The 24,843-nt window shown below is 41.6% G+C and overlaps 1 protein-coding gene across 7 annotated transcripts in view; it reads right to left on the bottom strand.

Annotated features, from left to right (window-relative positions):
- PTPRG (protein tyrosine phosphatase receptor type G) overlaps nt 1-24,843 on the bottom strand; it is a 558,127-nt gene that overhangs the window by 407,061 nt on the left and 126,223 nt on the right. The gene's annotated exons all lie outside the window — the stretch shown is intronic.

Below are 24,843 nucleotides of genomic sequence, written 5' to 3'. Positions count from 1 at the left end.
TGACTTAAAAGCAATTTTGGAACAGCTGAGTGTCAGTCTCCCCATTGACAGAGTGCTGTCCTTTAAGATGATGTTCTAAATGGGAAGTGTCTAACCAAAAAAGGGGGGGAGTGAGCCTCCCTCTCAAAAACTACTGAGGGAAATTGTCGCCTCTCGAAATTGGCAGCTCCCTAAATCTCTCTCATCCTTCCTTGTACACCCTTATACCAACATACAATTAATAGATTCCTAGAGAGCAGAGCCGTTTGATTCAATTAAGAATGGGACCACCAAGTGGCAGGTTACAACAGGCATCCCCAATCTTTGGCCCTCCAGATGTTTTGGACTACAATCCCCATCATCCCTGACCACTGGCCCTGTTAGCTAGGGATCATGGGAATTGTAGGCCAAAACGTCTGGAGGGCTGCAGGTTGGGGATGCCTGGGTTAGAATCTTTAGTCTGAATGGAAGGAGAGAGCATTACATTTTAAAAAACAAAACAAAACAAAACAAAACCCTGCACACTTAGTCCTATGGTAATTGGTCCATGGTCTGCATGATGGACAAAAGCCTTGCTTAGATTTTTGTTTTCGTTTTTTAACAATGTTTCTGGCCTTGCTGGGATGCATATTTGAGCTTAACTTGAGCTATTCTGGTACTTAGCTTCCATCTTTAGGTTACAAAAGGGGTCAACGTATCACCTGACTGAACTGAAGCAAAGTTAATTAAAAAAAAAAAAGATTGCAAGTCCAGAAAGGAATAAAACTGAGTAAAAGCAGTTAAACACAGCTGAAGTACCAAGAGACTGTACACTATTTGAGGGCCAACCCCACAAAATTAGACAGAATAAGAGACAACATTTGAGCAGAGCATTGCAAACGAATATTTTCACGAACATATTCTGATATGGTTTGAATCATGTTGGCACATATCTCCAAAAGTGTACCCATGCACCACAAACTGGGGTCTTCCTTGAACTTTTTATCTAAGAAGATAATTTAAATCACACTAGTACACTTTATATATTCCAAATCAGCCATCATCTGAGCAACCACATTCAATTACCCCCAGAAGCTTTCTGAAGTCCCAAATTTTGGTCTGTTTTTACTACTGCCTGTTTTGCTATATGCTACATTTTGTATTCGGTATTTTTAACAACTCATGCAACATTCAACAGCTAGCAAGTGACATTGTGTCTTGTCACATGCACCCACTCCATTTATCTAATTGAAGATTTCTATTAAGATTTCTCTAACTTCCCCTTTCACTTGCATTTATTCATTCAAATTCATGTTCCTGCTAGTGAAGTCCCATACATCCTTTCCACATTATCGTTTTCCACAAGAGATATTGGCACCGCTTTGGATTAAGCGAGCAATAAAAAGAATCTTCAAGTCTGGCCAATTCGTTTAAAGTGTAAGATCTTGAAAGACCCTTCTTAAGTTATCCACGGCATGAAACCCACTTAATCTTTTCTTTAAAGGGAAAAGGGTGCATGCAATTGGCTTTGCTACAATATTCATATTCAGAAGAAACCAAGGAGGAGAGAAAGTGAGAATCACATTAGAATTCTCAATTAACTTTCCTTATTGATATTGTGGAATAAGCACCTTAAAACAAATATTGGATTTTTTGCTTGAAACATTAACATGTAGGGCATAAGCCAGTCAGTTTTATATTCAAGAACGTTTGCTCACCAGCTTCATGAGCAGCTAACAATGAAATGAAAACTAAATTCTAAACTCAATATTCTTTTGTCAGTTTCCTCTTCAGTGGGGAACTATGTTCTTTGACTAAACAAGTCCCAGGACCCTTGTCCTGGGAGGATCCAATGTCACTTTTGCAGTATATAAAATGCTATCTTTCAACTGCTACAAAACTAAAATGAGCTGATTATTGTGTCACGGCACTGTGAAGAATGGCTTTCACACAATCTCTGCATTCCTCCATTCCTTCTTCCACTCAGTCCTCTGTCAACACTTTTGTCACTGCCCCATAGACATAACAAAATTGGGCTTGATCATGTCCACACATACTTGGCTTGCATGCGTACAGGAAATGACATTTCATACAAGTGGTAGATTTGTAAGACTGTAAGAAGAGTCTTCTGGAACAGGACAATGGCCCATCCATTCCAGCATCTTTTTCTCATCAGATGCTTATGGGAAACCTGCAAGCAGGGCCCAAGAACAAGAGCCCTGTCCCCTCCTGTGGCTTCTAGCAACTGGCATTCAGAAGCATCACTGCCTCTGTGGAAATAAATAAATAAATTAAAAAACTGTCCACTGGCACCTTAAAAAGGTAAAGGACCCCTGACAGTTAAGTCCAGTCACAGATGACTCTGAGGTTGCGGCACTCATCTCGCTTTACAGGCCGAGGGAGCCAGCGTTTGTCCACAGATAGTTTTTCCGGGCCATGTGGCCAGCATGACTATGGCGTGTCTGGGACAACGGAACACCAAAACCAGAGCATTGCACGGAAACGCCATTTACCTTCCCACTGGAGCGGTACCTATTTATCTACTTGCACTTTTTGGCGTGCTTTCAAACTGCTAGGTTGGCAGGAGCTGGGACTGAGCAACGGGAGCTCACCCCATCGTGGGGTTTCAACCACCGACCTTCTGACTGGCAAGCCCAAGAGGCTCAGTGGTTTAGACCACAGCGCCACTCGCGTCCCTTAGAGACCAACCAATTTTGTTCTGGGTATAAACTTTTGTGTGCATTCACACTTCTTCAGATATAAGCTTATACCCAGAACAAACTTAGTTGGTCTCTAAGGTGCTACTGGAATTTTTTTTTATTTTTTTCCGACTGCGTCAGACCAACACGGCTACCTACCTGCCTCTATGGAGACAGAGCTAATATCCTTATCTTCCAACCCTCTTTTAAAGCCATTCAGTGTAATGCGGAAGTGGCTTTTGCTTGAAAATATTCTACTTTTACTTTCTTTAAAAGTGTGAGCTGGTTCATAAGAAACAAAGCATCTGCAAAATCCACACCTGGACAATAATTTTATTACCAAAGTGTCACAATAATAGTAGAAAGTAGTTCTAGTTCTTCAGAGTTCTTCATCAGGCAAAGAGATGAGAAAAAGCAGGTGGTGAGAAGAAACACGGAAAAATAAAAAGCAAAAAAAGTTAAAAATTAGGGTGGGTGTTATAGCCATGAGGTCAGCTTTTAGCTTCAGTTCCAAGATAGAGTTTTCAGACTTGATAGGTCTCTGATAGATGCTACATGTTAGGGTTGCCATATTTCAAAAAGTGAAAATTCAGACACAAAAGTTTTGAAGTTGTTGAGAAAATTCACCAAAATCTACACTTCAGACGTGGGAGGCCAGATTACGGACATATGGCAACCCTACTACATGTATCAGGTTACAAACCTAGAAGTCTGCAACTAAGAAGCAATGACTACTCCCTATTTTGAAAAAACAAGTTGGGCAGCTGTTTCCCAGATTTGTTTTGTACTTTTATGCTTTTAATTTTTCCCTCCCCCCCCCCCGTTTTGTTTAACACTTTGCCCAATGTAAAGTTCTACAGAACTTGAAGGTTGGCACTATTTCGTGATATTTTGGCTGGCCCAAATAAACGTACTACCCTAACTGTGGATTTTGCAGGATGTTTTACTCTTTTTTTTCTTAATCTAACTAGAGGCAAGCTTTATTGGCAGGATTCTAATCAAGTTATCTGTTGTCTTAGCGCTGAATCAATAACACCATGCCACTGTTTTTTATCTAGTAAGGATTTCCATTACCTCTTGAAATAGGGGAGAGAAGGGTAAGGGACAAGAGAGTTTTGGAAGAACATCCAAACTTCAGTTCAAGTAAACATCAACTTCAGTCAACATCTTCTCTTAAAGAAATACAACTCAATGTGAAAAATTACATTGTTTCTCAAGACTCCATGTTCCAATGACCTGGTTTTTTTTGTAAGGTATCTATAGACTCCATAACGAACTTCCACAAAAAAAGAAATTGTGTCAAATCAGACCAACTGGGGCTGAACTAATGTGCCTACCAAGACTTTAGACATACCTGGACTTCAAGATGGTTCATCCTTTTCACAACCGTCTGCAGCATTTCCCATCCTTGGGTTCTCAGAGGTTGTTGAGACTACAACTCCCATTATCCCTGGCCAGCAGGGCCAGTGGTCAAGGACAATGGGAAATATAGTCCAACAACACCTGGAGACCCAGAGTTGGGAAAGGCTGCTCTAGAGTAATTGCCCGGTGCAATACTTAATCTTGCACCAATTACAGCTGATCAAAACCACAGTTGTGAGTTTCAACAACACAAGCAAGACAGCCCATGTACAGTACCGGAAGATGTATAACAATATATCTCCCCTTTCAATCCTCCCAACTCTTTTCTTTCTGAGGAAGAAGAAGAAGAAGAAGAGTTTGGATTTGATATCCCGCCTTTCACTCCCCTTCAGGAGTCTCAAAGCGGCTAACATTCTCCTTTCCCTTCCTCCCCCACAACAAACACTCTGTGAGGTGAGTGGGGCTGAGAGACTTCACAGAAGTGTGACTAGCCCAAGGTCACCCAGCAGCTGCATGTGGAGGAGCGGAGACACGATCCCGGTTTCCCAGATTACGTGACTACCGCTCTTAACCACTACACCACACTGGCTCTCACAATGGAACACAATGGGGCTACCTTTGAAGGTGACCCAAAAACTACAACTAATCCAGAATATGGCAGCTAGATTAGTGACAGAGAGTGGCCACCAAGAACATATACCACTGGCCCTGAAAGACCTACATTGGCTCCCAGTATGTTTCTGAGCACAGTTCAAAGTGTTGGCACTGATCTTTAAAGCCCTAAATGGCCTCAGCCCAGTATACCTGAAGGAGCGTCTCCACCTTCAAAGGCCTTCGGTCCCCTCCCTGCGAGAAGTGAGGTGTCAGGGAACTGACATCGGAGCTAGAGGCGGAGGGAAGGCTCTCAAACGATGCTGGAGAAGGGCCCAGCAGGGAGAGAGGCAGCTCCGCAGATGGGGAAGCAAATCAGCGCAACACCAGGGATATAGAGGGGCTGATGGGGGAATCGACGAGAGGGCTCCAGGACTCTTCACCGGACACCAGCGGGGAGAGCACGGGTCCTCCGCTACCCACGCCCACCCTGCGCAGAAGACTTTCGCGCAGAGAGAGTAGGAGGAGACTGCGTGTCAAACAGCTTTTATGTTGGAAAAGATTTAAGAAACGCCCACTGACAGATTCTGCTAGCGACTGAGGCAGCCACGAAGTGAAGGGCTGCCCAGACTGAAAGGTTTAGCAAGGCAACAAAGCCAGGAGAGGCGGCAACTTACGCACGAGCAACCCATACACATTACATAAGGTTACAGGGAACCAGGCAGGGGGCCTTCTTGGTAGTGGTGCCCGCCCTGTGGAAAGCCCTCCCATCAGATGTCAAGGAAATAAACAACTATATGACTTTTAGAAGACATCTTTAGGGAAGTTTTTAGTGTTTGATGTTTCATCGTGTTTTTAATATTCTGTTGGGAGCTGCCCAGAGTGGCTGAGGAGGCCCGGCCAGATAGGTGGGGTATGAATAATAAATTATAATGTTATTATTATTATTAATGGATTGTGTGGCTCCTCTCACTTTTTGCAAATTTTGCAGAGAGTCCCAACTTTTTGATAGTAATTTAAAACTGTGGAGGTTTATACCTCAAGAAACTTAGGAATAGGTCACCTGTACAAATTACTTCAGTCCCAATACCTATGCAGAAGTACTATCAAGGAACTCTCCACCTGGTTCATATTTGCTCCCGGACCCATATCCCTTTGCCCTCCTGTTTCATCCAACTTGAAGGTTATCTCTCTTTTAAAAGGCATGATAAAGCATACTGACAAGATTTTGTGGTCTCCAAGCCACAGCCAATGAATGAATTTGTCCAGATGGAAGCAATGTGTCAAGATGCAATACTTTATCTAGACAAGGGCTTTGCCATGTTTGAAATACCCAGGCAAAGCATAAATAAAGTCATCCATTCAAGTGATCTTTACTCACTTATAATCACAATGGGGTTATGTGCAGGTGTTATGGAGTGTTTTCATTGATCATAGAATCATAGAATCATAGAATCATAGAATCATAGAGTTGGAAGAGACCACAAGGGCCATCAAGTCCAACCCCCTGCCAAGCAGGAAACACCATCAGAGCACTCCTGACATATGGTTGTCAAGCCTCTGCTTAAAGACCTCCAAAGTAGGAGACTCCACCACACTCCTTGGCAGCAAATTCCACTGTCGAACAGCTCTTACTGTCAGGAAGTTCTTCCTAATGTTTAGGTGGAATCTTCTTTCTTGTAGTTTGGATCCATTGCTCCGTGTCCGCTTCTCTGGAGCAGCAGAAAACAACCTTTCTCCCTCCTCTATGTGACATCCTTTTATATATTTGAACATGGCTATCATATCACCCCTTAACCTCCTCTTCTCCAGGCTAAACATGCCCAGCTCCCTTAGCCGTTCCTCATAAGGCATCGTTTCCAGGCCTTTGACCATTTTGGTTGCCCTCCTCTGGACACGTTCCAGTTTGTCAGTGTCCTTCTTGAATTGTGGTGCCCAGAACTGGACACAGTACTCCACATACCACAGCACAGTACTTGATAGTTAACTAAGAATTGTATTTGGGTAATGTATCAAATCTCCATTACAATTAGCTTTATTTGCTCATCTTTCCTGTTCCCAAAAGGTGTATTTGATGCTAAAACAGATAAAGATTGGTGTTAAAACAAAGCATTAACTCTTATTGACTGAATAATTTTCCTTTTGATGGAGAACCTAATGTTTGCTAAACTGCACACAGTCACAACATTATTACAAAACCTCTCTTAAGCTAAACACAGAGATTGTTAAATTTTCATTAATAAGAGTTCAGACACCATTTGAGGCAACACATACTCCATTGTTTTAACCCAAAATATTACATCCTGCTATAGCATGCTTGTCATTCATGTTGCCCCCAACAAATATAAGGAAGGTCACACTTTGGTAGCTTCTGCCACACACCACAGAAAAATCCCATTATTATTATTATTATTAATAATAATAATAATAAAAACTTTTATTTATATCCTGCACTCCCCAGCCGAAGTCGGGCTTAGGGTGGCTAACATCAAATATATAACATTAGTATAAAATCAAACAATAATTAAATTACCTCCTAAAAGCAGGTCAAAATCAAATTAAAGTCTAATTAGATGGCTTTCCGCAGGGTTAGGGTTGGGAACAGTAAGTGCTCATCAGCCCAACTGTTTATGCTGATCTTATATGGGCCTGTGAGAATGCTAGGAGGCCTCTTTCATGTTAGTTCTTATACAAAAAGAAAAGGGGAGTCAGGCTGAGCCCTGACCAAAGGCCTGGCGGAACAACTCCATCTTGCAGGCCCTGCAGAAAGATGTCAAATCCCGCAGGGTCCTGATCTCTTGTGGCAGAGTGTTCCACCAGGCCAGGGCCAAGGCCGAAACTACTACAGATTAAAAATTGTGCATAAACTCAACAATTTCCAGTGTGGGAATAATTTGAGTGAGAATGGCAATAAACGTTTCACAGTACGCTATCTGTAGACTCACTTTCCCTTGCCTGTACTATTAAATAGTAATAGTTGACTCAAGTTGTTTTAGATAGAGGAAACAATATATTGTACCTACATCTTCACAGTACAACCAGTAGCAGGTATAAATCTGGATCATGTGCACACACATCTCTATGTTGTTTTTTTTAAAAATTGGACAAATGAAAGAATCCCATGGCACGCCCAGATTCTACTTACCAGCATCTTACATGAGCATGGATGCTTATGAGGGTTATATAAAAGGCTTTAGGACTACTGTAACATTAAAGATTACTAAGGGGAGAATTCATATTAGTTTACTACTTTAGGGCTAGAGATAGGATTGTCAAAACCAGCCCAGTGATTTTTAGTACTAAATATATCCCAGCTGTATATCCTCAGGTGTTTGTAGGTATATATGCAAAGCATAGTGAGATACTGGAATGAGGTGGGCACATAGGAAATACATTTGGAAATTGTGGCTCAAAAACCTAGAGCATTTCTTACAGACTATGCACTGTGGCATACCCACATGCGTGAGTTATGATTTAGCAAAATTAAACTTTGCAATGTTGGATTCTCTACCCAGACTGACAATGCATGTCACCCCTTGATTACCTTTCTGGGATGATAAGCATGAAGTATTTACACACCCATATTTCACACAATGGCAGACACAAGCTATCATCCATCACTTGCTACATTTCTAATCATAGCATTTCATGCCCCAATTCATAGATCCATACCCTATTAAAAACCTCTTCCTTGAGAAAGTTTCAAAATACAGTATTTGATTTTAAACTTTAATGCATACTTACATTTTTTTATTTAAAAAACCCCACTGAATAATCTAGCAAAGTGCATTTGAATGTAAAAAACCCCTCCCCCCTGCTATTACATGAAAAGTTTCAAGTACTTACTGAATTTTTTAAAAAATCAAGTTATTTAAAAGCAAGAAATGTTCAAATATGTACCTCTCTTACAGGGAAAGCTCTAATGAGAGGCAAGTACCCTTTCTCTAGGGAAAGATATCCTTGATTTTAGATAATTCATATGTTTGAAGAGAGCCTGCAAGCCACGGTCAGTGGTGATAATCCTAGTTAGTGGTGATAATGGTTTGTCTGATTTGGCCATCACAACAAACTACAGTTCTGTAAACTGGAATAAGAAACAAGAAATCCAAAAACATGAAAAGAGGGAGCATATATGGAGTTTATGGAATATATTTATTTTGAAGGATTAGGGCAGGCATAGGCAAACTCGGCCCTCCAGATGTTTTGAGGCTAGAATTCCCATCATCCCTGACCACTGGTCCTGTTAGCTAGGGATGATGGGTGTTGTAGTCCCAAAACATCTGGAGGGCTGAGTTTGCCTATGCCTGGATTAGGGTCTCCTCCTAATGCCATTGTTACAACCATCAGTTGCCTGGGCCTACCCTGAGGCATCACAAGATACAACCGAAATACCGGCCTCACACTCTCAAGTCTTCAATAGTGCCTCAAATTTCAGAGACTGACACCGCAAGTAGGAAGTTCATCTTACAGGAGAACAAACCTATTCTCCTTGGAAACTGTTATTATGGAAGAAAAGCATAATGTAACATTCTCCCTGATAAGGGTCTTGATTTCAAGTCTTCCTACGGAAAGAGAGAAAAAAAATCAATATCAATAGAGAGAGAAAGAGAGCGTGAAAAGTCTTATGAGTTGTGAAAACCTGCAACTAGGTAGCATTTGGGGAAATAATGTCACCTCTGTTTAACAACAGATTATTTTCTGGACAGCAGAGTTACTTTTCACATCCCAAGGGCGTGAAAGAACCCAGCTGCAACCCGAGCTCAGCAGCAGAAAAGAAAAGCAAGACGCCAAAAACGCAAAGATGCTCACACAAAATGTGATGTGATATGAGAACTTCTGAGCGGCTGTAACCTACTTTTTTGTACTTGAGGCTAATATGCTCACCATCAGCACGAGCCACACTCTGCCCTCTCCAAAGGGCCGACCTTTCCCATGTGCCATTTGTTCCTCTGGCAACAGACAAATATACGGTGTGGATATCAACTCTGTGTACATGGTCAGAAGGGGCATTTTATTTATTTATTTGCAATATTTAGATGCCTCCCGATGACAGAGTTCCACGGGCAGCTTACAGCAACGAAAAGGACATTACAATACAGCTGTAACCCATAAAAATGAAGGATATGATACAATAGAAGCAGCAGAGTATGAAAGAGGTATAACAAGAATCTCAAGGCACATACAGTGGTGCCCCGCAAGACGAATGCCTCGCAAGACGGAAAACTCGCTAGAGTTTTCCGTTTTGGAGGTGCTTCGCAAAACGAATCTCCTATGGGCTTGCTTCACAAGACGAAAATGTCTTGCGAGTTCCTGCGGGTTTTTCCCTTCCCCCCTTTTTTCTAAGCCGCTAAGCCGCTTATCAGCTGATCCGATAAGCCGATAAGCCGCTAAAAGCCACTAAAAGCCGCTAATAGCGCTAATCCGTCAATGGGCTTGCTTCGCAAGACGAAAAAACCGCTAGACGAAGAGAATCACAGAACGGATTCTTTTCGTCTTGCGAGGCACCACTGTATTTAAAAAACAATGATTAAACATATTTTAAAGTTTTAAAGATTTTAAAGTTTTAAACAGGCCTAGGGGGGGGTTACTTATTTTCTAACATATATATATATATATCCTCCCATTCTTCCATCATGGAACCCAAATATGGTGTTCATATATTTACTAGACAGTCATACATCGAGCCAGAGACCAGATCCAGACCTGCTTCACTTCAGCAAGGTGGTAACCTCATGTGCCTTCAAACCATATCATCATCATTATTATTATTATGTATTTATTTATACCTCACATTTTTCCCAGACAAGGACTCAAGGCATCGTACAGATAAGAGTAAGAACAACTAAAAACAGGTGGGAAACAATTATTTAAAAAACCAATTAAATGTTGATACAATAAAAACTAATAAAACTATCTATCTATCCTCTGTTAAAACCATACAAATAATTACAATAATAAATAACAGCATAGAACCAGCCCTTTCAGTAAAAGCAGCCACTTCCCAAATGCCGGTTGGAACAAGAAAGTCTTCACCTGTCGGTGGAAGGAGGGAAAATACAGGAAATGGTCACGGCAGGGGTAGCCCTCCAATGAAGAAAAACAGTTTAGATGTCAAAATTATGGCAATGGTTCAGTCAGCTCTAACTGATAAACGTATCTTAGGTGTGCATGTGTCACAGAACTGCACTTTTCATGGTGGCTTAACAATCAATCCCTCCTCAAAGGGAACTCTGGGAATTGTAACTCTGGGAGGGGAATAGGAGCTTCCTAACAACTTTCAGCACCATTAATGGACTACAGCCCTGAGGACACAGGAACCTAAGAAACTGCCTTATACTTATACAGCAGGAGCTGTATAAAAAAAATTATTTGAAGGATTCTCCCTGCTCCCCATCCTAGTCACAGAGACTGTTAAGTCGAGTATCTCATCATTTAAGTGGCAATCACCAAGGTAACCAGGACTAATGCGTGCGGCATTATCATGCAACATTTGTAAATTCTGTCTCTCTGTATCTGAAAGGCATGCACCGTTCACTTTTAAAAGCAGCCTGACAATTCCACCCACCTTTTGAGAACTACATCAAACATCTAAAAATATTGTCACCTGACAAGAAGATGGCTTTATTAGTCTTGAAAGTAGAAAAGCATGACTGATTCCCCCCACCCTGCTTATCTTAAGAACTGCTCTTGAAACAGTTCCCTTTTCCAAGCCACTAACCTGGCCAAGAAGAGTCAAAGCTCATAGCAATAGTAATAGTGAATCTGTCTAATTTTGCAGAACAGGAATGACCAACTGGGTCATAATCACCTATGTAGGAATACCCATTAAAACGTGAATCCAAAATTCAGGTACATTTGCAGGCAAAACCCGAGAGGGGAAGACTCTCTTTCCTTCTAAATCTATCTAGTTATAGCTCTTGCCTTCTAAATCCACACGGCTGTCTTTCACATGTAATGCTCACTTATATGTTAAATTCCTACACAAGAGAAGGAAATTTTCAAGAGCCGCTTTGAGCATTGTTGTGGAAAAGCAGAATGCAAAAGATATTGATATGGTTTTAAATGCTAACTGGGCATTAGGGCCGGGCAATATCTGGTTTTCAACATCATGATATATAATCAGCTAAATATCACGATATACTGATATATCATGATGTCTGAAATAAGGATGTAACTATGTAGAGGCGAATGGGGTAATGTCCTACCTACCAACTGCTACTACTTACGGGTCTAGATCAACAAGGGCAGCAGGTATCATGAGAGAAGTCATGACCGGCTTCACAGTTTTCCCCATATCACTGTTTTTTACATCACACACACACACACACACACACACACACGTGATTCAAGATATATCGATAATGTCAAACATTATGAAACTGTTATCAAAATGTAGACTTCAAACTGATTTTGGACGATGAAGTGATACATCGCCCAGTCCTACTGGGCATTTTCCACTCTGGCGGGTATTTTTCCATAGGGATTCTGCTGTTGAAGGAAAAGCACTGCATTGAAAAATCAATTCCAGTCACATCTTTATAAGATTAGTATCTAGCAGGTTTCAATGTGCATCAGAGATGTAACACAGTGATAGGCTTTAGTCCCCAAAATGAGGACAATTATTTTACACCTTCAATTACTTCAGAGCTGTCTTCTTTCAGTGTATTTATATGGCCCAAGAGTTCTGGTGCAAATAAGATTCTATTAAGTTTTTATTATTATTTAACATTTTGGCTATTGTAATAGTGCTGCTACCAAGCTCGCTTGCTACCTTTACGGTCACTACATAGGCAAGTGAAACCTCTGTTGGTTTTTTCTTTTCTTTTGTGGCACTTGACACTCACGGCTCAATTATTAGGGCTGCAATCCTGTGCCCACATATTGAGGCAGCAATCCTATGCCTGGGTGTAAGCACCTCTGAATTTAGTGGGACTTATGTCTGAATAGACATGTAAAGGCTTATGCTATATTTCATCTGTATTAAGTTACAGCAGAAATTGTAAATCTATGCTTACTTACCAAACTTATCAAGGGGGCAATGAGCTTAAATAGTTGCTCCTCTCACTATAATTTGTTAAGGCTCCAATCCAAAACATGCTTATCTGGGAGTATGCCCGCTACATGGGACTTACATCAGAGTAAACATTACAGGACTACACTGCAAGGCGTGCATACTTATTTCTCTAATAAGGCCACAGATTTAAAAACCAGTATGACATTTTTGCCCATAGGATGAGAAAACACTAAAAGGTTTAAGGGAGAAGTTTGGTTAAAAAGGAACACTTTTACCAAGGCTTAAACTGAAAGGACACAAGGGATTCTATAGTATCAAAAATATGTGAAATAGTCACGGAAGAGAAGATCCAGCTGCCTATGGTTTGGTTTCATTTCCCCAGACTTACAAAAGGTGTTAAATCTTTCTAACATTTGGATTTTTAGCATTGGGACAGGAAAGCCAGAATCATTAAGGCCGCATGTTCCCACTAAATGTATTGGAACTAAACTAGAATGAAACCATTTGCAGGATTTAGAGATTGGGTTGTCCATTTTTTGAAAGACGAATAAGCCAAGCACTGAAACCAGCTGCAGTCCGGAAGCACCTTCAACAATTCTACTGCTATGACATGGACAGTTGCAGCAACAGCAGAACAGACATGAGTCCATATATTTAAGATTGGAATGTGCAGCTAGAAACCTACATGATTTAACAACTTCCATTTAAATCAATGAGGGGGCCTCAATGCTGCCATTCTGTTTGTGAATGGTTCCCCACCTGCCCACAGCAGACACCTCTATTAACAGGGACAGCCAACAGGGACAGAGCCATTTATTCTTATTCTGTTTCCACACTGCTCTGGAGGATGCTTGCAGCAGGAAAGGGGAATCAACAAAAAATGTCTTTCTTACTCTTGCATTCATGAAGACTTTGACTGGATCAAAAGCTACTGAAGGAGTGGAACAGCAACTCTAGACAGAATGCACTTCTAAATAAGTATACTGTATTTTAGAACAGAACACTCAACTCCATTTCCCCACCACTAAGCAAAACCCAAATTATTTTGGCCATACTGAGAAATCCTGGTTGCTAAAAGTTTCTATAATCCATCATTTAGAACTGACAAGAAGTATGACGGTGTCCAAACCAAATCCTGAACATCTCACAGTTTACACATACTTAGAGGAAATGATGGATACTAACTTCTTACTGGACTTTCCCCTTTGCCTTAAAAAAATTATGTGCACCAGGCTGCTATTTAAAAGCTTGAGAGCAGGGCCAGTCCAGAGGGGGTTGGTAATCCTAAAGGATTACACTCTGCTAAAGATTAAACCAACAAACAAAAAGGAAACAGCAACAAAAAGGCTGAGCGCAAGTGGTCATTTTACCAAGCATGGTCCATCCATCTACTTCTAATATGTAGTAAGACCCCTCCATCCAATTGGTAGGTTTCCCAATTTCTGGGAATCACAAGTGGAAAGAGGCTGTTGTGCTCAGATCCTGTCTTTCTTCAGGCTTCCCATAGCCAGTGCTTTTTTTTCTGGGGGGCAACAGGGGTACACAAACCCTTAAACATTTTGTGAATGTAACAGAAGAAGAAACTATTTTAAAAAATTAAAAAAACAAGTTTCTTCTCTATCACTGTGAATCTCCAGCTCCGTTGCTACCCCCAATGGCGGCCTCATTTCCTTTCACAGTGTTTCCGGAGTCTCAGACAGAAGTGAGCATTTAATGTGTGAAGTAGCTGTATAACATGACATAATGCATGTTCTTTGTACTTTTGTCCATTTACTGTATTTATTTCCCCCCGATTTGAACTATAAAATGGTGACTTTCTTGAGTCAAAAAGACAGTACCTCTAAACATTTTTTTTTTTTTGCACTGCCCACAGCCATCTGCTCAACCACCTTGAGAACTTGATGCTGAACTCGAAGGGCCATTGGCTTTTCTTATGTTCTTAGCTTGGCAGAGGCTACCAAGATGCTGAGGGTGGAAGCTTTGTAGTCTCTATAGGCCAGGGCTAAGGAACCTGTAACCCTTTGGGTGTTGCTGGTTTCCATCAGCCCTCACCAGCCTAGCCAAGGATAAGGGATGGTGGTATTTGTAGGCCTGCGGCACCTGGAAGTCCAAAGATTTGGTATACGCTCTAAGACCAAAATGCTCCCGAGGAAAATTGGTCACACCCTTCATATGTGACCTTAGGCGACTAAATAAATTCTTCTGAGTTCAGTTAGTTAGAATGCAGAAGGCAATACCGTCCTACCTCAAAAGAACCTTTGATGAGAACAGCATTAAAGATTTAAGGCATTTAGACACTTTAGTTAATAACAGCCACATACGTGTCGTTGACTAATTAGGTAGATCAAGCAGATAGGCCGACAGAATAAAGTAGTTACCTTGACAAAAAAAGGAAGGAAGGTTATCGCCGTGAAGGCTGAACGCACTGCTTAATTGTTGCAATTAATATATTTATTGGAAATATAAAAATACAGAAGGTCAGTCTAAGTGATATGAGCCCTTTAGATTCAGACACTGGGCACAGCACATGCTGTTACATTTGTCTTACGGAATGAAGTGTGTGTCTCCTTTCTCCAAGTAACACCTTTCAAGTTGTACAAATGGTTGTTCCCTTGTGCTTCTCCACATTAGTAAAAGTGACTTCTAAGATTCCCAAATAATAAGCGCTTTCCCCTAGTTGTACAGCCAAGGTAAAAGCACAATTCATATCCCAGAATTAATCTTTGTTGAGATCATATAATATTTAATTGGTTAATTAATCCATTAAATGCAAGGATGTTCATAGACTTTAAAAACGTTATTCAGCTGACAGAGCTAAGTATTAACTTCATTGCTATTTTTATATTACAGACTGGGCGAAGTGCTTGATTCATTCAAGTGTGGCCCTTAATCATTCCTCAATGAATACCAGTAACTCCTCCTTTTTCCTCCAGGTGCAATAGATTATTTGACATGTTCTGCTAGCATCTCATGCACTGAAGTCAGGATTACATCTTTGAATCCCTAGCCTCCACTTTTCAGCTCCCAATTTGACATCTATGTGGTTGCATGGATAACAGCCCCATAACCTGAAGACAGAATCATAGAATCGCATAGTTGGAAGGGATCCCAAGGGTCATTTAGTCCAATTCCCTGCAACACAGGAACCACAACACAGAATCATAAAATTGTAGAGGTATAGGGTCAGGAATCCAAGATTTCTTTACCTAATTGTTTCAGATTCTTTATCTGCCACCCTGGGCTATTTGGCAGGATTCAATAAATAAAAAAAATTAAAGTATGACACCCTTAACTATAACTTGTATTTGCAGGGGGGTTGGACTAGATGACCGTTGGGGTCCCTTTCCAAATCTATGATTCTGAAAATGTTTACTTGAACTTGCAGCCTTACCTTTGTATTTGTGTCAGCATCTATGTATTTGTAGCTGAGGTTGAGCCTGTGCTCTGGAGATGCGGCTGGCTTTAGAGATGTGCTCCATCGGTCGCATGTGGCCTCATCCTCCTCACAGACAGAGAAAGCTAACAGGTCTATTTGAACGAATCACTGAACATTTACAAGTTCCTTGCTGACCTTTCTCCAACAAACAACCTTTAAGCTCAACCCAGCCAGGCCTCTCTCTGAGCAATGAACACCCTCTCAAGTATCCCTTCTCAAAGGTACCTCCACCTTTATTACCACTTTACATCTTACTGGGCAAGTGGGTATATTTTACTGCAGAAAGCTAATAAGAATAAAGGAAAGAGAGGGGAAGGGGCATGAAACAGGTCCTAGAAACACTGAGGAAAATCTATTCGCCTCAGTCCTCCCAAGAACACCATTCACTTGCCCCATACAGACACCAGTGTACTGGAAGATGCAAAGATCACCAGTGTTGAAGCAATGATTCTTCAACATCAACTTTGTTGGACTGGTCATGTTGTGCGGATGCCTGATGATCGTCTTCCAAAGCAACTACTCTATTCCGAATTTTTAAATGGAAAGCGTAACGCTGGTGGGCAACAAAAGAGGTTCAAAGACTGTCTCAAGGTAAATCTTTAAAAATGTAGTATAAACACCAACAATTGGGAAACACTTGCCTCTGAGTGCTCCAATTGGAGAACAGCCTTCACCCAAAGGTGTCATCGGCTTTGAAGACACTCAAACTCAGGATGCAAGGGAGAAATGTGCTAAGAGGAAGGCACGCTTGGCAAATCTACACTGTGATCAACTCCTGCTCATACACCAATGTCCCCACTTTGGAAGGACGTGTGGATCCAGAATTGGCCTCCACAGTAATTTACGGACTCACTGTTAAAACCATGTTTATGGAAGACAATCTTATTTGGCTATGAGTGATCGCCAAAGAAAGAAGTCAGACACCATAGCTGATCAAAACTGATTCTGCAAGGCAGATGGATCCATGTCAGGAAAGCTCTGGAGCTAAATGTTCAACACAGGCACAGCCAACAGGATGCTCTCCAGATATTGCTGGACTACAATTCCAATCATCCCTGACCACTAGCCATGCTAGTGTCGCGCTGTCGCGCAACAACACCCAAAGTGCAGCATGTTGGCTATTCCTTATCTAACAGCATCACTCTCCCCAGCAAGTGCAGTCACTTGTGGCAAAAACCTGAACATGTATTCTCCTATTCATATTTACGCCCCAGTTCAGCAGTTTTATGCAAGCAGACAAATAGCTGACCTTCAGGGTTGAAGTTAACATCTATTTCTATGGTTAACTCCCATCCATTCCAATAGGCCTATTTATAATAGAAAGATGTTTCAAAGGTTTGAAATGTGCACAAGGTCATGTTAGTGGTGCTGCTAACAATTCCTCCTCCTTGCTATTGAATTAAGACCAAGAAGTCTCTTATCTCTTGTTATAAAACAATCAAAGCAGTCAAATACAGTAGTCAAGCCCTGAGATAAGCCTTGTCTTTCCACATAGGGCTTACATGTGAGCTATATTAACAAAACTACGACTGCTGTTGCCATTATGTATGCATTCTTTAAAAATTACTAAGCCTTCAATTTCCATCCAATGTTTGTTTTGAGAAGAGCATCTTGGAAGAAATCAATTGTTTTGAAGGATAGCCTGACACACTTCCTCTGTGACTGGAGCCTTCAAAAGAAAGCCACTGATTTACCACCTATATGTATATTGCTGCCCTTTACCCACCATGCACTATAGGTACAAGCATACATTTTCCTACAGATATGTGGATAATGTGGGTCCTCTGGTTGTCCCTTCAGATCATTAAAGATGCCTTGGGAGAGAAGCTAGCACGCTACCACAAGGCAGCACAAACCCCAAAGGCAACAGATTCATTCCTTTCAACTTGGAGTGGTTTTATTTCTTTTGTTAATTGGGAAGATGGTGAAACTTACATTCCAGCCAGGTGTATACACAGATATGGAACTCATAAAACGTTCATTTGGATTTGTAAACAGTATGTCAGAGTCGGGAGGTGAAACTTGCAAGGATAGGGAAGAACTCTGCTTGCCCGATGGAACAATCTCTCCTCTCCTTCCACTGTGTGCTACTCTCCTGACACCCCCTCCCTGCGCCAGTTGGGGGAACAGCAGGGGTGAGCAGGGGAACCCAACTGCGCTAGCAGAAATTATTGTGCAGGCTTCTCGTAGTGGAGATCATTAGCTGAATCCTGCTCATAGTTCCCAGGATGACTGAATGTTAAGAGAAATGCAAAAATATAATAACAACAACCCTTCTCCTCACTTGCACCTGGGATTTGATGTTCTCATGCACTGCAATGTGTGGTTACATTGTTTGGATGTGTTTGTGTTGTATATGTTGTTTTGGAATGTTATTTGTTTTTTAAAATATGAGGTTTGTTAAATTATTGTTTTTTAAAATATGCCAGGCAGGTACACAAGTTCCCCTGATTTCATCTGTTTCTCTTCCAGACCAACAAATATAACCTGATTTTCTGCAATTGCACATCATCCCAAAGGGAGTTTTTGAATTCTAAATGCAACCCCCACTACTACGACTACAGTTTTCACATTTTTACAATAACACAGTTCAAACCTCCATGCCCCAACTGCCGCTGGTCTCTACAATATCCAGCTATGTTTCACGGCATCCCAAGTCTCAGGCCAATTATTCTTGGTTGGTTTGTTCACTGATTCTTTATTCTTTAGTCATGTGGTATGCCACATGTTCCTTAAGCAAAAGCACCACCTCTTATTCCTCTTATATGTTTATATAATTTAGCCTGTCCAAGCAACACACCAAATCAACTAACACTAACACCATAAAAGTATTACAGCTCATTAAAATAAAATGGAGGATTCTTTTTCCCCAAATGGCTCTGGGTAGATGCGGTCTTAAAAGCAGACTTTGATAATTTGCTGAAAGACCTATTTTGGGGAGTGAGAGATCTTTATTACTGACATTATGTTGAATTAATATTGATACAGCTACTGATTCAAACAACATTTTGGCCCATGGGTTCTCCTTTCACACACTACACTTGACAAGAAATCACATATAATTGATATAGAAATGAAATTAATAATAATCAAATCTGTCTATGCCTCCACAGTCCCTTTCTCTAGCAACCAAGAGAGCCAATGTGGTGTAATGATTAGGGAGTTGAACTAGGACTTGGGAGACCAGGGTTCATATCAGCCATCAAGCTCTCTGGGTGACCTTGGGCCAGCCACCATCTTTCACTGAGTTGTCCCGGAGATGATATGGAGAGCGGGGAAAGTCATGCATACCACCTTGAACTCCTTGGAGAAAAAGGTGGGATATAAAAAATAAAAATAAAATAATCAATCAATCAATCAATCAATCAATCAATCCAGGAGAGTCGTTTGAAGTGTTCAGTCTCCACCCATGCCTTGTTTGGCTTAGTACTCCAGCAAGGGCAGAGTGCTACAGATTACTGTCCTCAGTGGAAGCAGAAAACTTTCTTGACTAGCAGTTCCCCATTTGCCCAGGATGTATGTCTTCTTGGCTGCTCCCAATAATGCACAGATGCTTAGTGACTGGTGTACAAGTGATTAGAGATATTTGATTGCTCTCTCTTGCCTCCAGCTGCTATACTGTATTAAGAGGAGATATCTGCATTACACCATCATTCCTCCATGTCAGCAATCTGCGGTCATGGCCTCGGGTGTATTCTGTGGCCACAAATTGAAGGGAGAGCATCTTGTGACACTCACTCTCATAGAAAACGTTGGTGAATCCCTCACATATGTGATATCTGAAAACAGCCCCCATCCCCAGTGCCGGATTTACATATAAGCTGAACAAGCTGTAGCTTAGGGCCCCACTCTCTTGCCCCCCCCCAAAAAAAATAGGGAAAAAAACCTGGATGTACATTTCCAAAATATAAGATAATACAGCAACAGTGTTTTGTGTTGTGTAGGCTCCTATGATGTAGGTAATGGGCCCCGACCGCTAGCCTGCTCCTGAAAATATCACTGGTTTGCTCATTTCTATATATAGGGTGCCTACATTCTGCATGGACTGGTTGCAGGGCAACATGTGCAAATGGCTTTAGATACCTATTAGGTCCATAAATTACCATATAGCATATATTCAACACAAAAAACAGCGACCATTTGTTGTTGACAAAGGACAGCTGGACATATTACCTTCAGTAGCTTAGGGCCTCATCAAACCTAAATCCAGTCCTGCCCATCACGCGCTCTCTCTCTCTCTCTCTCTCTCTCTCTCTCTCTCTCTCACACACACACACACACACACACACACAAAATACAGTGGTGCCCCGCAAGACGAAATTAATTCGTTCCGCAAGTTTTGTCGCCTAACGAATTTTTCGTCTTGCGAATCACGAAATCCCATAGGAATGCATTGAAAATCAATTAATGCGTTCCTATGGTCAAAAAAAGTCCAAACAAAGCCAAATTTGGTACAACAACAGTTTATTAACTGCTCTTTAAAGTCACACATACTGTAAAGAGCAGTTCAAAAATTGAAGGGAAAATAAATTAATTTTATAAACAAAACATGTCTTTGTTTTTAGACAAAGGAAACAAAGCCGCGAGACGTTTTCGTCTTGCGAAGCAAGCCCATAGGGAAATTTCGGCTTGCGAGGCAAATCGAAAACGGAAAAACCTTTCGTCTAGCGAGTTTTTTGTCTTGCGAGGCATTCGTCTTGCGAGGTACCACTGTAATACTAATAATGTCACCACTATGTTCCATGAAACTTTCTAAAGATAGTCTTCATAAGTACACAAGCTAAGAAAAGACGAGGAAGGTCCCGCCTGAGGACGTACCCAAAAATATCACTGAGAAGACAGAAGAGAGAGAACTGCCAACTTCATCTCATTGTCCTGTGCTCCAAATAAAGATACATCCAGCATCTGCCCTCTTCATCACAACATGGGGGGGGGGGAGAAACTTAATGGGAAATCTAGTCCTAGTTGCTGCGTGGGCAAAGGATGACAGACAAATCTTATCAAAGATTTCTCATGTAAACTGGGAGCAAGGAGAGGGATAGACAGGGGAGAAGAATCTGTTTTAATGCCAAAATAGTATCTTTCTCCTAACCTTTGTCTTTATAACGTTTTTTCCTTCCTTCATGGAATCAAGCCATATATTAGCTTAGAGGGCATGGTAAAAAAAAAAAAGACTGGGATGAATTAATGACCCCTTCAGATACCTCTTTGTTCTCACAGATAACGATTTTGCCTGTGGACAAAAGGAAATTGTGAATCTGTATGAGGGTGTTTGGGGAAGGGTAGTGTGTCTATGGAGGGATGCGGGTGGCGCTGTGGGTTAAACCACAGAGCCAAGGACTTGCTGATCAGAAGGTCAGCGGTTCAAATCACTGCGAAGGGGTGAGCTCCCGTTGCTCAGTCCCTGCTCCTGCCAACCTAGCAGTTTGAAAGCACGTCAAAATGCAAGTAGATAAATAGGTACCGCTCCAGCGGGAAGGTAAACGGCGTTTCCGTGTGCTGCTCTGGTTTGCCAGAAGCGGTTTAGTCATGCTGGCCACATGACCCGGAAGCTGTACGCTGGCTCCCTAGGCCAATAATGTGAGATGAGCGCCGCAACCCCAGAGTCGGTCATGACTGGACCTAATGGTCAGGGGTCCCTTTACCCTTTACTTTACCTAGTGTGTCTATGGGTGTGGCTGAATCTTGGACCTTCTGCATGTAAGGCCCCAGGCAGCAGATATTATAGCATTAAATTTTCTAAACAGTGTTTTTCTAAAGAATGTTTAGGAACAATATGCCTTCTTTCTGATTTGCCACCAATGACACATTGGGCTGTAACCATTGCTGGTCCTACTCAGAGTAGACCCACTGAAATTACTAGCCGTGTGTCTGGAGCCCTGGAGAAATGCTGCCAGTCAGTGCAAGCAATGGCCTAACTCAGCATAAGACAACTTTTTATTTTCCTATGTTCACTGCATAGCCAACATTAAGATGGAAAATTGCTAGGGAACCCTGAGCACTCCACACTAAGGTCCTGTGGGGGTGGGGGTAGTGAAGGCTAGGATACAAATATCAACGTACATTAACAAATAAATATGCAGTCTCGCTCGCAGATGCAGATGCCAGCAGCTGCTCAACAGCTGAACTGGAAACAACAACTCCTGCTGGGAATCACAGTTCACACTTTGCCTTCATCCAGCCCTACCTCATATGCCACCACTAAGTGGCTCTGAAGTAGCTGTCCACTGTGCTACCTGGACAGCATCCAGCATGTCTTCCGACAATTGTTGAAAGCGTTTCCATTGGAATTAAGTTACAGGCCGTGCTGTTCTAATGCTATTATTATTGCAAAGCCATCAACCAAATAACAGAAGGCCATTCCAAGCTGCCGCTCTTACCTGACACAACGAGGACAACTTGGCAATAAATCCTCTCAGCTCCTTGGCAAGAGCCAGTCGGTGTCTCTCGCCTGCTTCCACCCCCCTGTTCACTCCTTATTTTAACCAACAATTGTGACATAAAGGAATTTCAGATAGATTGCACTAATCAGGTGGAATTGCATTTGATTGAAAACGGAGAAATTCTATACAAAACAAAGAAAGATTGGCCTTCCCCCTCTTTGCTTTTCTGCTCAGTAGAATCTAGAGATTAAGTCAATGGACAAAAAAATCATCACAGAATGGGGGTGTATCTACCAAGCCCAACAAATAAACTGTAATTACTGATTAGGAATGTACAGGAAAGGCATAACCGACAAGAGGCTATTATTATTTTGTTGGACTTGTGTATTTATTATTTACTCAATAAATCTGTTAGATGCCTTTCAAAATGCCGTCCTACCCAAAGGCAGCTTGCAAGACCTGATGAAATCAGCTAAAAACATATACAATATCTCAATAATGCAGCATGCGATAATAAGCAGGAGTGAATGCACACCATCAATTTCAGCAAGTCACTCAACCTAGAGGCTAAAGCAGGCCACTCAGTAGAAAATAATACATAATCTAAAAGAAACGTAGGAGCAGATGGGGCTCATCAACCTGGAAAGATCGCCCATCTAGCATTGTGAGAAATCTTTGGGAGAAGAAAAGGCTGAGGAGTAAACCGTACATAAATCCAGAGTGGAGTCTCTAAGACAGTTGGATGGTGCCTCCTTCTGGCAAATCCTGCAGCCAAGCTGGTGCCAAACATATTACTCTGTTTTCTTTTGGATCCCATCAGCAAGGCTGAGCGGCAGGTCTTGTCATCTGAGGAGCCCAGAACCTCCATACACACTGCCCAGGCTTGCGCCCCAGGAGGTTACTTCAGTGCTGCTGATGCAGTGGTTTGACTTCACCTCTGGGTGCGCACTCCCACTGTCTCTCGAGACAGATGCCAACAAAAGAAATATGGAAGAAAAATGTTTCAAGGCCCACCTAAATGACAGTAAGGAGGGGTTCAATCTGTCAATCGTATTTGCCGAGAGACGACGTTCCAAAACTGTGAGGCCACAACTGAAAGGCCCTGTCTCACATGATGATCAACCAAAACTGACCTCCTTTCTGTGTATGAATGTGTTTGGTGGCGGGCAGGAGTAGCTTCATCAAAAAAAAGAGTTGAGCGTCTGCTAGAGAACTGCCACACACAAAGCTGCATAATATGCATTGCCAGTTAGCAATAAAACATCCAGAAGTGAAATACTACTTAAAAGACTTTTGAAATATGTGGCTAAATGCTTTCTTTAAGCCCTTTTTTCCTATAAAAGGATGAAGTGAATCTTCCAACACATTTTCAGTAATAAAAACTAAATAAATACCCCATTCATCACTTAAGATTCCATTTTAATTCTAGTAAGACAAAAAAGGTAGAAAAATACTATCCATTTCATCTGTTTATGAACTTAAATCTCAACCATTGCTGCACAGTATTATATTAGAAAAGCAAAATACATTTAAGATGTGAAGTAGATTTATCATGACAATGGGCACAATTCCAGAAAACAGTGGAGTTAATTTAAATCACGTTGGTTTTCATAGAATCAAAGTATAACAAGTGTGAGTTGAATTGTCTGCAATCATTTACTAAAACTAGCTTCAGATTCAAGTGGAAGCTAATTGGTTGACAAATTGTACTGAAGCCTACTTTGTTTCGATGATTAGGCTTATAAGACAGACAGAGAAAAACTTGGGGTACCAGGAATCCCTTTAATGGGTGGAACTGGCAAGAGGAAGGATGACTGGGCCTGATGGAAGTGTATGATCACTGGTGAGACAAAGGGTGGGATTCAACTAAGCAGTCCTGCTAGCAGAAGCTTCCACAGAGGGCTCTCCCTCTCACAATACCTCCCCCACCATCTCCAAAATGTCTGGGGGAGGGGCTGGAAGAACCCCCAGAACAAGTTGCAGGGGGGAGGCAAGATCGCTTCATCAGGCAAGCAGAAATTCATGTGCTGATGGAGCAATCTCCTTATCACTGCACTGAATTCCTTCCAATGGGTTGCATCCAAGGCAAGGCCTAGTTTGCAGAAATATTACTCATTGAGGCACAATGGCCAGAATCAAAAGAAGAAACATGAAAGGTTATGCCGGTGTCAAGCCAAATTTGCCAAGCTATCGTTTATCACAGGGTTGGTTCCCGACATAGTACATTCCATTGAACATAAAGCCATAATAAAACAGAATACTTAAAACCAACCATTAATAAAATACAGCAGGGCAGACAAACAAAACCCTGAAGCATTAAATAGCATCAGCTGATTTCCTCCAAAGGCTCACATGCCACCAATCTTCACACGCTGCCAGAGCCGTTTGCTGCTTTTTAAG

The sequence above is a fragment of the Podarcis bocagei genome, assembly GCF_964188305.1.
Source record: "Podarcis bocagei genome assembly, chromosome: 2".
Taxonomy (NCBI): Eukaryota; Metazoa; Chordata; class Lepidosauria; order Squamata; family Lacertidae; genus Podarcis; species Podarcis bocagei.
Note: the sequence above shows the minus strand (reverse complement) of the source record. Positions and strands in the feature narration are given on the sequence as shown.